Source organism: Pseudorca crassidens, chromosome 9 (assembly GCF_039906515.1).
Source record: "Pseudorca crassidens isolate mPseCra1 chromosome 9, mPseCra1.hap1, whole genome shotgun sequence".
Taxonomy (NCBI): domain Eukaryota; kingdom Metazoa; phylum Chordata; class Mammalia; order Artiodactyla; family Delphinidae; genus Pseudorca; species Pseudorca crassidens.
In genome coordinates, this window is record NC_090304.1 from 80,025,183 (window position 1) to 80,038,884 (window position 13,702).

Genomic DNA, 13,702 nt, shown 5'->3' on the forward strand with positions numbered 1-13,702 from the left:
AAAGTGCATGAGGCAAAAAAAAAATTTTTTTTAATAAGATCAATTCTCTAAAAAGAAATAGCATCTGTAAGTAGAGGACAGAGAACTGTTAAAACTCAGTGCAATCAGCAAAATCTAGACTGTCAGAAGATCTACAAGAAAAATGACGAGATTCCACAACAAATTATTAGAAAGAGGGAGAGAGAAGGAAATTTTTAGAAGGTACTTTAAAAATAGATCAATCACTTTTTGTATGTGGTTCTTCTTTGAATCTTTATTCAAATGGCATAAACAATGTTTTGGCATTTATGGGACAATTGGAAAATTGAACATAAGCTGATATTTGATAAAATTCTACAACAGTCAAAATTATGTGTATGACAGCTATCAGTGATGCTTGGGGTTTGGGTTGGGGTGGTGATGGAGGGGGAAGACTTGACTGCAAGAGGCACAAGGGAACTTTTTAGATAATAGTAATATTCTATATCTTGATTAAGGTGGTGGTGTATATACTTGTCAAAACTCATTGAACTGTACAACTAAAAATGTATGCCTTTTATTGTATGAATGTCATTCCTCAGTAAGGTTGATTTAAAAGGTGCCTAAAAAATCCCACAAAACAAAACAAAGGACAATAACAAAACCCTATTAGACATAACCAAGCTTATTTCTTCAAGAAGTGAGCTACAAAAGCTAAACATCCCTTTTCCCAAATGGGACAAAGGAAATGGGATAAAAATCTAAAGGAGAGGCACGAAGACCTCAGAGGACAATGTTCAAGGGATATCCTTACAGGGAGCAGAATGAAGGCCTAGTTGAAGGATAAGAAACCCTCATAATGCCTGTCTAGCAGGATACCAGCATTGTTACGGACCCGGGACTATTGCACATCTTCTTTTCTAAATAGGAATATTTATTGTGGTTATCATGTCCCTTCTCCACTGTTGTTTATTGCATGAGAGTGGGGAGCAGATAATTGTCTCTGAGTTCACAGGTGACTGGACCATAAAGAGCCACTTCCAGATGTAAGGAAGAAGACCCCATCACACCTGGATATTCTGGAGATTCAGCTGAATGCACTGACTGAATAGGAGCCTGCCTGCATCTATAGAATTCTCTGAAAAAAAAATACAATTGTGAGTCTATGTATGATATTCACTCATTCAGTCTGTTACTCAAACAATATTTAGTGATCACTTAAACTAGGAACTGCTGGAATTAGGGATATAAAAGGCAGGTATGACTCTTGCATTCATGATGCTTACAGTTTGGAGGAGGAAATATATGTAGCCTATTTACGTTTAAAAGAACATTATGAACAAAGAATAGGGTCAATAATCTATGCTTGTTAGTGATATTAAAGGGAAGGTGATTTCCCTGGAAATCACTTAGATCATTTTCTTCATTGCTTTCCCTGATCAGTACATAATGCACCACTATACCTCCATTCTCAAAATAAAGCATTCCATTACTCCAATTGCTCTAATAGAAGGGGCATCACTGTGAGCAGTATAGAATTGCCTAGTTAAGTGGTTTTAATCTTTTCTGCTGTTCACCAACACACAGATGTACATTATTTTTCATCAAGAAAGCACCTAGGGCTTCCCTGGTGGCGCAGTGGTTGAAAGTCCGCCTGCCGATTCAGGGGACATGGGTTCGTGCCCCGGTCCAGGAAGATCACACATGCCATGGAGCAGCTAGGCCCGTAATCCATGGCCGCTGAGCCTGCGCGTCCGGAGCCTGTGCTCTGCAACGGGAGAAGCCACAACAGTGAGAGGCCCGCATACCGCCAAAAAAAAAAAAAAGAAAGCACCTAGAATGGAGAAACAAACTATGACAGAGTACTGTGGTTCTTTGTTGTGTGCTATAATTTTTTTTTAATAAATGTAAATTAGAAGGAAAGGGAGGGATGAAGCATTTACCTTAAATAGAAACACATGTGTTCTGGTTTCAGCTCCAAAGACACTCAGTGACTTTAGGTAAGACACAAAGCTTCCTTTCTCTTTCATCTTATTTTACTGTTACATGAAGTTTATAGAAAAAATAACTAAATAATATCCATCCATAAAGACAGAGGACATATATTTATGCCAAATGGGGCAGTGGGCAAAAGGACTGAAACTGAGCCATAGCTTTGATCTATTTGACATTTTGGTTGTATATTCATCCCTTAGCTTGGGGGGTGGGTTATAGCATGAAGCTATGAAAAAGATCGTTTAAAATTGTTGTATCTATATCAAAGCAGCCAAAAATAGTGCCCTGAAATATATTAATTCATATATCCTGTACATAGTCTATTTTTTTCTTAACACTTCTTTAAAATAGGGCATTTCAACTTGCCAGAAAAACAAACAATACAAAAATTAAGTGATCTGTGGGATGCCACTTATTATTGGGGTCCTGGATCTATACAAATACTCTTCTTTCCATACATTAACATTGATATTTTTCAAAATAACCTTATAGGTCAAAATTTTGTAAAATACTTCCATATATATAAACCCAGAGATAGAAGACTATGGAAATATCCTGGCAGTCCAGTGGTGAGGACTCTGTGCTTTCACTGCCACGGGCCTGGCTTCCATCCCTGTCTTGGGGAACTAAGATCCCTCAAGCCACGTGGGGTGGCCAAAAAAAAAAAAAAAAAAAGACTATAAGAGACAAATATGGAGAGACAAATAACAGTAGAGAGACAAATAACAATGAAAACACAACAATCCAAAACCTACATGACACAGCAAAAGCAGTTCTAAGAGGGAACTTTACAGCAGTACCATCTTACCTCAAGAAACAAGAAAAATCTCAAACAACCTATCCTTACACCTAAAGCAACTAGAGGAAGAAGAGCAAACAAAACCACAAGTTAGTAGAAGGAAAGAAATCATAAAAATCAGAGCAGAAATAAATGAAATAGAAACAAAGAAAACAATAGTAACTATCAATGAAAGTAAAAGCTGGTTCTTTGAGAAGGTAAACAAAACTGATAAACCTTTAGCCAGACACATCAAGAAAAAAAGAGGTCTCAAATTAATAAAGTTAGAAATGAAAAAGGAGGAGTTACAATGAACACCACAGAAATGCAAAGGATCATAAGAGACTACTACAAACAACTATATGACAATAAAATGGACAACCTAGAAGAAATGGACAAATTCTTAGAAAGGTGCAATCTTCCAAGACTGAACCAGGAAGAAATAGAAGATATGAACAGACCAATCCCAAGTAATGAAATTGAAACTGTGATTTAAAAACTCCCAACAAACAGAAGTCCAGGACCAGATGGCTTCACAGGTGAATTCTATCAAACATTTAGAAAAGAGCTAATACCTACCCTTCCAAAACTCTTCCAAAAACCTTTAGAAGAAATAACACTCCCAAACTCATTCTACGAGGACATCATCACCCTGATACCAAAACCAGACAAAGATATCACAGAAAAAGAAAATTACAGGCCAATATCACTGATGAGCATAGACTCAAAAATCCTCAACAAAATACTAGGAAACTGAATCCAACAACACATTAAAAGAGTCATACACCATGAGCAAGTGGAATTTATCCCAGGGGTGCAAGGATTCTTCAATATACACAAATTAATCAGTGTGATACACCATATTAACAAATTAAGGAATAAAAACCATATAATCATCTCAATAGAAGCAGAAAAAGCTTCTGATAAAATTCAACACCCATTTATGACAAAAAATCTCCAGAAAGTGTGCATAAAGGTAACATATGATGGCCATATATGAGAAAACTACAGCAAACATCATTCTCAGTGGTGAAAACTGAAAGCATTTTCTCTAAGATCATGAATAAGATAAGGATGTCCACCCCCACAACTAGTATTCAACATAGTTTTGGAATTCCTAGCTATGGCAGTCAGAGAAGAAAAAGAAATAAAATTAATCCAAACTGGAAAAGAAGAAGTAAAATTGTCACTGTTTGCAGATGACATGAATCTATACATAGAAAATCCTAAAGATGCTACCAGAAAACTATAAACAATGAATTTGGTAAAGCTGCAGCATATAAAATTAATACACAGAAATCTGTTGCATGCCTATACACTAACAAGAAAAGGTCCGAAAGAGAAATTAAGGAAACAATCCCATTTATCATTGAATCAAAAAGAATAAAATCCTTAGGAATAAATCTACCTAAGAAGGCAAAAGACCTGTACTCAGAAAACTATAAGATATTGATGAAAGAAATCAAAGATGACACAAACAGTTGGAGAGATATATCATGTTCTTGGAAGAATCGATACGGTGAAAATGACCATACTACCCAAAGCAATGTACAGATTCAATGCAATCCCTATCAAATTACCAATGGCATTTTTCACAGAATTAGAACAAAAATATTTACAATTTGGATGGAAACACAAAAGACCCCAAGCCACCAAAGCAATCTTGAGAAAGAGAAATGGAGCTGGAGGAATCACAGGCTCCCCAACTTGAAACTATACCAAAAACTACAGAAATCAAGGCAGTATGGTACTGGCACAAAAACAGAAATATAGATCAATGGTACAGGATAGAAAGCCCAGAGATAAACCCATGCACATACGGTCACCTAATCTATGACAAAGGAGTCAAGAGTATACAATGGAGAAAAGATAGTCTCTTCAGTAAGTGGTGCTTGGAAAACTGGACAGCTACATGCAAATGAATGAAATTAGAACACTCCCTAATATCGCACACAAAAATAAACTCAAAATGGATTAAAGATCTAAATGTAAGGCTGGATACTGTAAAACTCTTAGAGAAAAACATAGGCAGAACACTCTGACATAAATTGCAGCAAGATCTTTTTTGATCCACCTCCTAGAGTAATGAAAATAAAAAGAAAAATAAACAAATGGGACCTAATTAAACTTAAAAGCTTTTGCACAGCAAAGAAAACCATAAACAAGATGAAAAGACAACCCTCAGAATGGGAGAAAATATTTGCAAATGTAGCAACCGACAAGGTATACAAACAGTTCATGCAGCTCAGTATCAAAAAAAAACAAACAACCCAACCAAAAAATGGGCAGAAGATCTAAATAGACATTTCTCCAAAGAAGACATACAGATGGCTAAAAAACACATGAAAAGATGCTCAAATCACTAATTATTAGAGAAATGCAAATCAAAACTACAACGAGGTATCACCTCACCCCAGTCAGAATGGCCATCATCAAAACATCTACCAACAATAAATGCTGGGGAGGGTGTGGAGAAAAGGGAGCCCTCCTACACTGTTGGTGGGAATTTAAACTGGTGCAGCCGCTATGGAGAACAGTATGGAGTTTCCTTAAATAACTAAAAATGGAGCTACCATATGATCCAGCAATCCCACTCCTGGGTATACATCTGGAGAAAACCATAATTCGAAAAGATACATGCACCCCAATGTTCATTGCAGCACTATTTACAATAGCCAGGACATGGAAGCAACCTAAATGTCCATCAACAGAGGAATGGATAAAGAAGATGTGGTACATATATACCATGGACTATTACTCAGCCATTAAAAAGAATGAAATAATGCTGTTTGCAGCAACATCGTTGGACCCAGAGATTGTCAAACTGAGTGAAGTAAGTCAGGCAGAGAAAGACAAATATCATATGATATCAGTTTTATGAGGAATATAAAAAGAGGGTACAAATGAACTTATCTACAAAACAGAAATAGTTACAGATATAAAAACACACTATGGTTACTAGGGGGTAAGGCGAGGGAGTGATTAATTGGGAGATTGGATTGACATATACACACTACTATATATAAAATAACTAATAAGGACCTACTGTATAGCACAGGGAACTCTACTCAGTACTTTGTAATGAGCCTATATGGGAAAAGGATCCAAAAAAGAGTGGATATGTATTTATATATGTATAACTCACTTTGCCATACACCTGAAACTAAGACAACATTGTAAAGCAACTATATACCCGTAAGAAAAAAAAATGAAAAAGAAAACAGTATAAATGGGATGTTAAAACAGAAATTCCTATCTTGGAGCTTTAGTAAAGCCTACAAGAACCCCTAGTGTTTTCAAGAGGCCCAGCAGTGCAGAACTATGTAGCATATGCCATGTTCCCCTTACATCCTAAAGCAGTGTGCTAGAGCACATCAGTTACAGCCTGACACTGGCTATCATCCACTCCAGGACTCAGATTGAGAGAGTAGCCACTATCTGGAACATTGTTTGTCATGATGACAGAGGGAAAGGAAAACATGGTGAACATGTGTTTTTGGATGGGTGGCAGAGAAAACCACAAGTGAGTGCAGGGAGCTTGTGTTTAGGTATTTTCTTATAAACATTTTCACAGCCTTAAGCATACATGGATGTCGTGTTTTTGTCTCACTATATACTTCCCAAACTTGATATTAGAAAGTTGGCATAGTGGAAATTGTTTCTTAAAATAAGAACCACGATTAAAGTGATGTATTTGCCGTTTTTAACTTTGCAGCCTTGGATAAAACATTTAATTGTGTTGTGATTCAGTTTTGGCATCTGTATAATATAATAATAATATATGCTTTATCTAGACATCACAGCATTGTAATGTTGAGAAAGTAAGGGACTTCCCTGGTGGTCCAGTGGTTAAGAATCTGTGCTTCCACTGTAGGGGGCGTGGGTTTGATCCCTGGTCGGGAAGCATCCCAAACAAAAGACAAACAAAGAAAACAGTAAGAAAATATGAAGGTGCTATCAAAACTTCTAAGGGGAACATAATTATGTATCAGCTGGAGTCCTTAGTGTACAGCCAACCAAAAGTCAAGTTCTACTAGTCTAGAAAGGATATTTACTTAAGGTAGTCCACATAATCAAAGAAGGATTGCAGAGAAGGAGGCGTGCCCCGGTCCGGGAAGATCCCACATGCCGCGGAGCAGCTGGGCTCGTGAGTCATGGCCGCTGAGCCTGCGCGTCCGGAGCCTGTGCTCTGCAACGGGAGAGGCCACAACAGTGAGAGGCCTGCATACCGAAAAAAAGAAAAAAATAGCGTGATCTACACAGGGCAGTTTGACTAGGACTTAGCAAGTTCTTCGGCTTTGGTTAGGCATCACTTCTTTGGAAAGTCCCCAGGTGACATGTGGGCATTTACTGAAGGCCCTCCCTACTCAGCACTGAGCAGATTAGTTCACACGACTCAGCAGCCTAGTCAGCGAAGGCAGTGATTCCTAGAAAGGCAATAAATGATCTGCAAATAGTCTCAGACATTTACTTCGCACCCACACTGCTCTGGGCCCTGAAAATGACGATGTTGGCATTTCTTATCATTGAGTCTGATCCTCTCCAAGTGTTCCTCACAGATCTACTCCTTCATCTCTAGCCTCACAGAGACCTCATCCGAGATCAACCTCTATCCAACTCTTGAACCGACTCTAGCCAATTGTTATGGCATAAACTCTATGCTCTGCTTCTTTCAGGGCCTGGACTTTTAATTTGCAAGGGCCTTCTTGTCTCTAAGGAAAATATGGCTCATAAGAAACAAAAATTTTGTCTTTCAAATGCATTTTATTTATTTATTTTGTTACTATCATGAGGTTTCAAGAGCATATTTTTAAAGTAAAAAAAATTAAACATTAACTGATTTTCATTTCTGACTTTACCATCATATTTCTCCTCAAGGCAATAAGAATGACACTGATTAAAATGTTCATGAACAAGAATGTTCAGAAAAGAAAAGCACACAAAAATTTTTTCAAGATATTTTCTCTCTATGGGCTAAACAACCAGAGAATTCTCAGATATGCTCATGGAGCCAGCCCTGTACACACCTTAAGAGAAAGTCAAGGCCTGAGCGACCTGCAGATTCATTCAGTGGAGCTCCAGGTTTCTGTGTCAGGGAGTGCTATGTGTTCACTGAAAGTCATTCTTTCTTATCCTGGAGACATAGTAAGATTATATTTCCTGCCCTGCCATGAAAATCTCCTGCCTTAGGCTGCTCTTTACCTGCCAGTCAGCCAGATTCAAATCACTCAGGAGAGGATTCTATCATCCCAGGGAATAGTGGAGCCCCAAAATGGAAGTAGTCTAGATCCCTCAATCATCACATGGAAGATTGCCTGCCAAATACCACACTGAACTGTCAAGTGAAGGAGAAATATGATTCTGCTACGTTAAGCCACTGAAATTTCAGGGTTGTTTATTGTAACATTTGCAATACCTTGACTGTATTTGTCAGGACTAGGCTATGTTACAATAACACCAAAATCTCAGCATCTTATCAAATGAAAATTAATTTCTTGTTTACAGTATGCCATCAAGAAGACTCTAGTCATCATAGCTAGGCTGATAAAAACTTCATCTTGACTTATGCTTCCATGATCACCACAGCAGTGGAAAAGAACTATGGTAAATCATACATTGGCTTTTAATGTTTCTGTGCATATGTGATATACCACTTCTATCAAAACAAGTCAAATGGTCATGCTTATCTTTAAAAAGAACAAAGAAATGGAATCCTACTATGTGTCAAGAAAATGGAAATCCAGACATATTTGGTAAATGACAGTAATGACTACCACATGAATACAGACATTGGTGTTTGGAAGGAGGGTGCAGGAACATAAAATATGTTGTATAGAATAAGTAGGCAGCAGGCAAGAAAGAAGCAGAGTAGCAGGCTGGTTAGCTGGACAGCCCTACTGTGCCTTGGCAAAATATTTAGTAAAACTGACCCCAATGAGAAGTAGAAGTTAACCATGAACCTAGTGAGACTCTAAATCTATGGGAAGTAAATGGAGGCAGAGTGATAATGTGTCGGTTACAGTTATCTGCCTTTAGCAAGATATTATGTGAAAGAGGGGAGCTCAGATGAGAACTGTTTGGTTTTTTTTTAGGAGAGATAGAAGAGTACTAAGGAATTCTAGAGATCAAGGTCCTTTCAGGATTAGAAAAGCTGACTGCTCCTAGATCCTAAGTAACAAAAGATAAGACTGGAAAAAATTTAAGTGACAAAGGCACTAAAATATCTCTCAGTTAAAATAAAATGTGACTCAATCTTTTTGCAAAGATCAAATTAAGGTTTTTAACCTTGCCATCCAAACTTGTTGCTGCAGATAGCCTCAAGATAGCCATCCTTAATTAAGTTGAGAGTGAGGGGCATATGTATGAGGAAGCATCATTCTCGAGAATTATATATGTATAAGAAAGAACTAGAAAGTGGAATTTAGAATATGGAAGTAAAAGCAAACATGTTAGAAAGTCTGCTAAGTTTAAGGGAATTGTGTTGTTCAAGAAACTAGGTACCTGGACTAAAAAAGATTTTGAGCCTTAAAACAACCATCAAGCTCCTAGAATTTCCCCAGGAGGAAGACTGGATGTCTTATTTTTTTTGGTTTATAGGTTGCTGGGCCATGCGGAGCCACATTTGAACCTGTTGGAAAGGACTGTGCATCACATGGAAACCTTAGATCCCTTTCCTTTCTCTAATAAAGGAGTCCCCAAAATATATATTCATTGACTTCACAACTCAATTCCTGACAAGGACACTAGATATATGATGGGAATAACTTCACTGGTGCTGAAACCACGCATCTCGGATTGGGACTTGAACACATGGGCTGGGACTCGAACCTAGTCAAAACCCAGATTGGGGCTTGAACCCATTGTCTTTCAGTTGAAATCACATACGTGGTCTCAGGGCTTAATGAAGCTCAGGTTCTTTATGTCTCAGCACAGAAGGAATTCAGTGAGAGGCAAAGTGATAAGTAAGAAGTGGATGTATTTAGAGAGATACATATTCCATAGACAGAATGTGGTCCATCTCAAAAAGCTTGAGAGCGGCCCCAAAATATGGGGTGGTTGGTTTTTATGGGCTGGGTAATTTCACAGGCTAACAAGTGGGAGGATTATTCCAACTATTTTGGAGAAAGGGCAGGGATTTCCAGGATTTGGGCCTCCTCCCACTTTTTGGCCTTTTATGGTTGGCCTCGGAACTCTGTCATGGCACCTATGGGTGTGTCATTTAGCATGCTAATGTATTACAATGGACGTACAATGAGGCTCAAGGTCTCCTGGCAGTCAAATCTTCCACCATATCGTACCTAGTTGGTTCTACCAGTTTTTCTCCTGTCCTCAATGGCTATGTCATTCCTTTAAAGGTTGTGCCCTGCCCCCTTCCCTCCTGTTTCAGTTTCAGTGAATATATTTCTTAGTGGTGTAAAATTTCAAATTTTATATTTGTTAGATAACTCAAAGGTGCCAAGGCAATGCTTGAAAAATGGGAATTGCTACTGTTACCTAAAATCTGGGTTCACCTTCTGGTGGGTGTCGAGCCAATAGATACAAACAAGCCAAAGATTGAGAGAAGGAAGTATTTATTACTTGCAGCAAGTAAGGAGAACACTGGGGATCTTTCCCAAAGCAGTGTCTCCCCTAACAGCAAATTCAGGGAAGTTTTAATCTAAGGGTACATGCATATTCATGAGGGGCCTTGAGCAGAGGAGAATTCAGCATAGAATTGGGGCAAAGCTTGACAGAGTCCAAGTTTTAGTTGATTGAAGTCAGGAGGGTCAACATCATCATTCCACCCTCCACCTGGATGGGGGCCTAAGTTTCTGCAGAACTCAAAGATATGTTATTATGTGTACCACTTGAGGAACCAGGACCCTGCCCAAGGCTGCACTATTTTGTCTTTTTTTAAAAAAATAAATTTATTTATTTATTTTTGGCTGCATTGGGTCTTCATTGCTGCTTGTGGGCTTTCTCTAGATGTGGCAAGCGGGGGATACTCTTCTTTGCAGTGCGCAGGCTTCCCATTGTGGTGGGTTCTCTTGTTGTGGAGCACAGGCTCTAGACACATGGACTTCAGTAGTTGTGGCTCCTGGGCTCTAGAGTGCAGGCTCAGTAGTTGTGGCACATGGGCTTAGTTGCTCTGCGGCATGTGGGATCTTCCTGGACCAGGGCTTGAACCCGTGTCTCCTGCACTGGCAGGCGGATTCTTAACCAGTGTGCCATGAGGGAAGTCCTGCACTATTGTTTCTTGACTGTTTCTCCCTAGTTTCTGCATTCCATCCCTGAAGATCATTAATTACTGAGACTTGTTCAAGGGCAAGCATTGCCACCTGGCTTAGATCACAAAATGGCTTAGGCCAAAATGGGTTCCTATGTCAAGAAAGCCATTCCTGGTTCTCTTTCTCTGAGGACCCCCTACCCTCTCTGCTTACATTACTTGGCCTCTTTTCTTTAAATTTATCCTAAGCTACCCTGCTGAGTAAACTGTTGCTGCCAATTATTTGATGTTCTATTCTCAGAGCAACAGGCTGTGATGTCACAGTGTTATTCTATCATAGAATTTATTCACAACAGATGCTAGACTGTGAAGCAGAAAGCTCTGATTTAATTGCATGTAATTTAACAATCTTTCTATGTAAATAAAAATGGAAATAGAAATAGAAGCTAAAAGACTCAAAATAGCAGTTTATGTGAACAATTTTTCTTAATAGTTACCATGGTACAGGGCGGAGTCCAGATGGCAGAGTAGGAGAACTAGGAGTTTGTGTCCCGTCACAACTAGGGCACCTAGTAGGCACTGGTGGGGGGCCTTGGACCCCTAAGGGGACAGGAAGAATCCCCACGCGACCTGGTAGGATGTGTGTTGGGGGGAAGGAGGCGGAGAGGAAAAGTGGAGGTGTGATGGGACCAGTGCCCCTGAGGGGCAGCAGGGGGAGGGGGGGGGTTCCCACCCTTGGAGGGGACCACTCACAGGGAGGGGATAAGCGGGGACAGGGAGAGACCTTCGGGGGTAGGGGAATTGGAGGGGAATATGGCCAGCGTCTCCCCCACCAGCTTGGGCCCCAGTGAGCCTGCTGGGGTCCTGGGTCTGAACCTTCGCCCTCTGTGGCCCCTTCCGGCTGTGCAGGTCCTGGGGTCATGGGATGGAGGGAGGGAGGAAGAAAAGTGGAGGCAGGATGAGACTGGCACCCCTGAGGGGTGGCTGGGGGAGGGGAGGGGCTCCCATGCTTGGACGGGCCCACTCACAGTGAGGGGATCAGCGGGGACAGAGAGAGACCTTCAGGACATTGGGGGATCAGAGGGGAACACGGCCATGGTCTCCCCTACCCACTCGGGCCCCTGCGAGCCTGCTAGGGTCCCATGCCTGAACCTCTGCCCTCCAGGGCTCCCTCCTGCTGTGCAGATCCTGAGCTTAAATCCTGCACCCCATGGCAGGGCCTTTTCCAGCCTCACAGGTCCTGAGCCCAAGCCCTGCCACCCCCTGCCCCCTGCAAAGGCCTTTTCCAGACACAAGGGTCCTGGGCCCTGGGGGACCCCACTCCACCAAGGCTTCTTCCGGCTACGAGAGTCCCGACATGAGCCCTGCCCCACTCCCCACCCCCCCACCAAGGACTTTTCTGGGCTTTTCTTTTTTTTTTAGCTGTTGTGGTTCTGCCTTGTTTGTTATTTCATTTTTCTTTTTTCTAACACTTCTTAAGTTTTCTAATTTTATTTTATTTTTTATTCTTTATTATTGTTCTGCTCCTTTTTTTTTTTTTTTTTTTTGCCATACCGCGAGGCTTGTGGGGTCTTGGTTCCCAGGCTGGGGGTCAGGCCTGACCTACTGTGGTGGGAGCACCAAGTCCAAATCACTGGACTAACAGAGAACTTCAGACCCCAGGGAATATTAAATGGTGTGAGCTCTCCTGGAGGTCCTCATCTCAGCACCAAGACCTGGCTCCACCCAACTGCCTGCAAACTCCAGTGCTAGATGCCTTGGGCCAAACAATCAGCAAGATAGGAACACAGCCCCACCCATCAAAAAAAAAAGAGATGACAAAAAAATATTTTACACACGAAGGAGCAAGGTAAAAACCTATAAGATCAAATAAATGAAGAGGAAATAGGCAACTACCTGAAAAAGAATTCAGGGTAATGATAGTAAAGATGATCCAAAATCTTGGAAATAGAATGGAGATAGGGATTGAGAAAATACAAGAAATGTGTAACAAGGGCTGAGAAGAACTAAAGAACAAACAGTGATGAACAACACAATAACTGAAATGAAAAATACACTAGAAAGAATCAATAGCAGAATAACTGAGGCAGAAGAATGAATAAGTGAGGTGGAAGATAGAATGGTGGAAATAACTGCTGAGGAGCAGAATAAAGAAACAAGAATGAAAAGAAATGAGGACAGGGCTTCCCTAGCAGCACAGTGGTTGAGAGTCCACCTGCCGATACAGGGGACACGGGTTTGTGCCCTGGTCCAGGAAGATCCCACATGCTGTGGAGTGGCTAGGTCCATGAGCCATGGCCGCTGAGCCTGTGTGTCTGGAGCCTGTGCTCCACAACGGGAGAGGCCCGTGTACTGCAAAAAAAAAAAAAAAAAAGAAATGAAGACAGTCTGAGAGACCTCTGGAAAAACAGTAAATGCACCAATATTCGAATTATAGGGGTCCCAGAAGAAGAAGAAAAAGAGAAAGAATCTGAGAAAATATCTTAGCCACCCAAGCCCAGGAAGTGCAGAGAGTACCATATAGGATAAACCCAAGAAGAAACATGTCAAGACACATATTAATCAAACTAACAAAAATTAAATTCAAAGAAAAAATATTAAGAGCAGAAAGGGAAAAGCAAAGAATAACATACAAGGGAATCTGCATAAGTTTATCAGCTGATGTTTCAGCAGAAACTCTGCAGGCCAGAAGAGGGTGGCAGGATATCTTTAAAGTGATGAAAGCAGAAAACCTACAACCAAGATTACTCTACCCAGCAAGGATC

General features: G+C 40.4%; 1 protein-coding gene across 2 annotated transcripts in view; it reads right to left on the reverse strand.

Annotated features, from left to right (window-relative positions):
- DCUN1D5 (defective in cullin neddylation 1 domain containing 5) overlaps positions 1-13,702 on the reverse strand; it is a 51,636-nt gene that overhangs the window by 26,496 nt on the left and 11,438 nt on the right. The window lies entirely within an intron of this gene.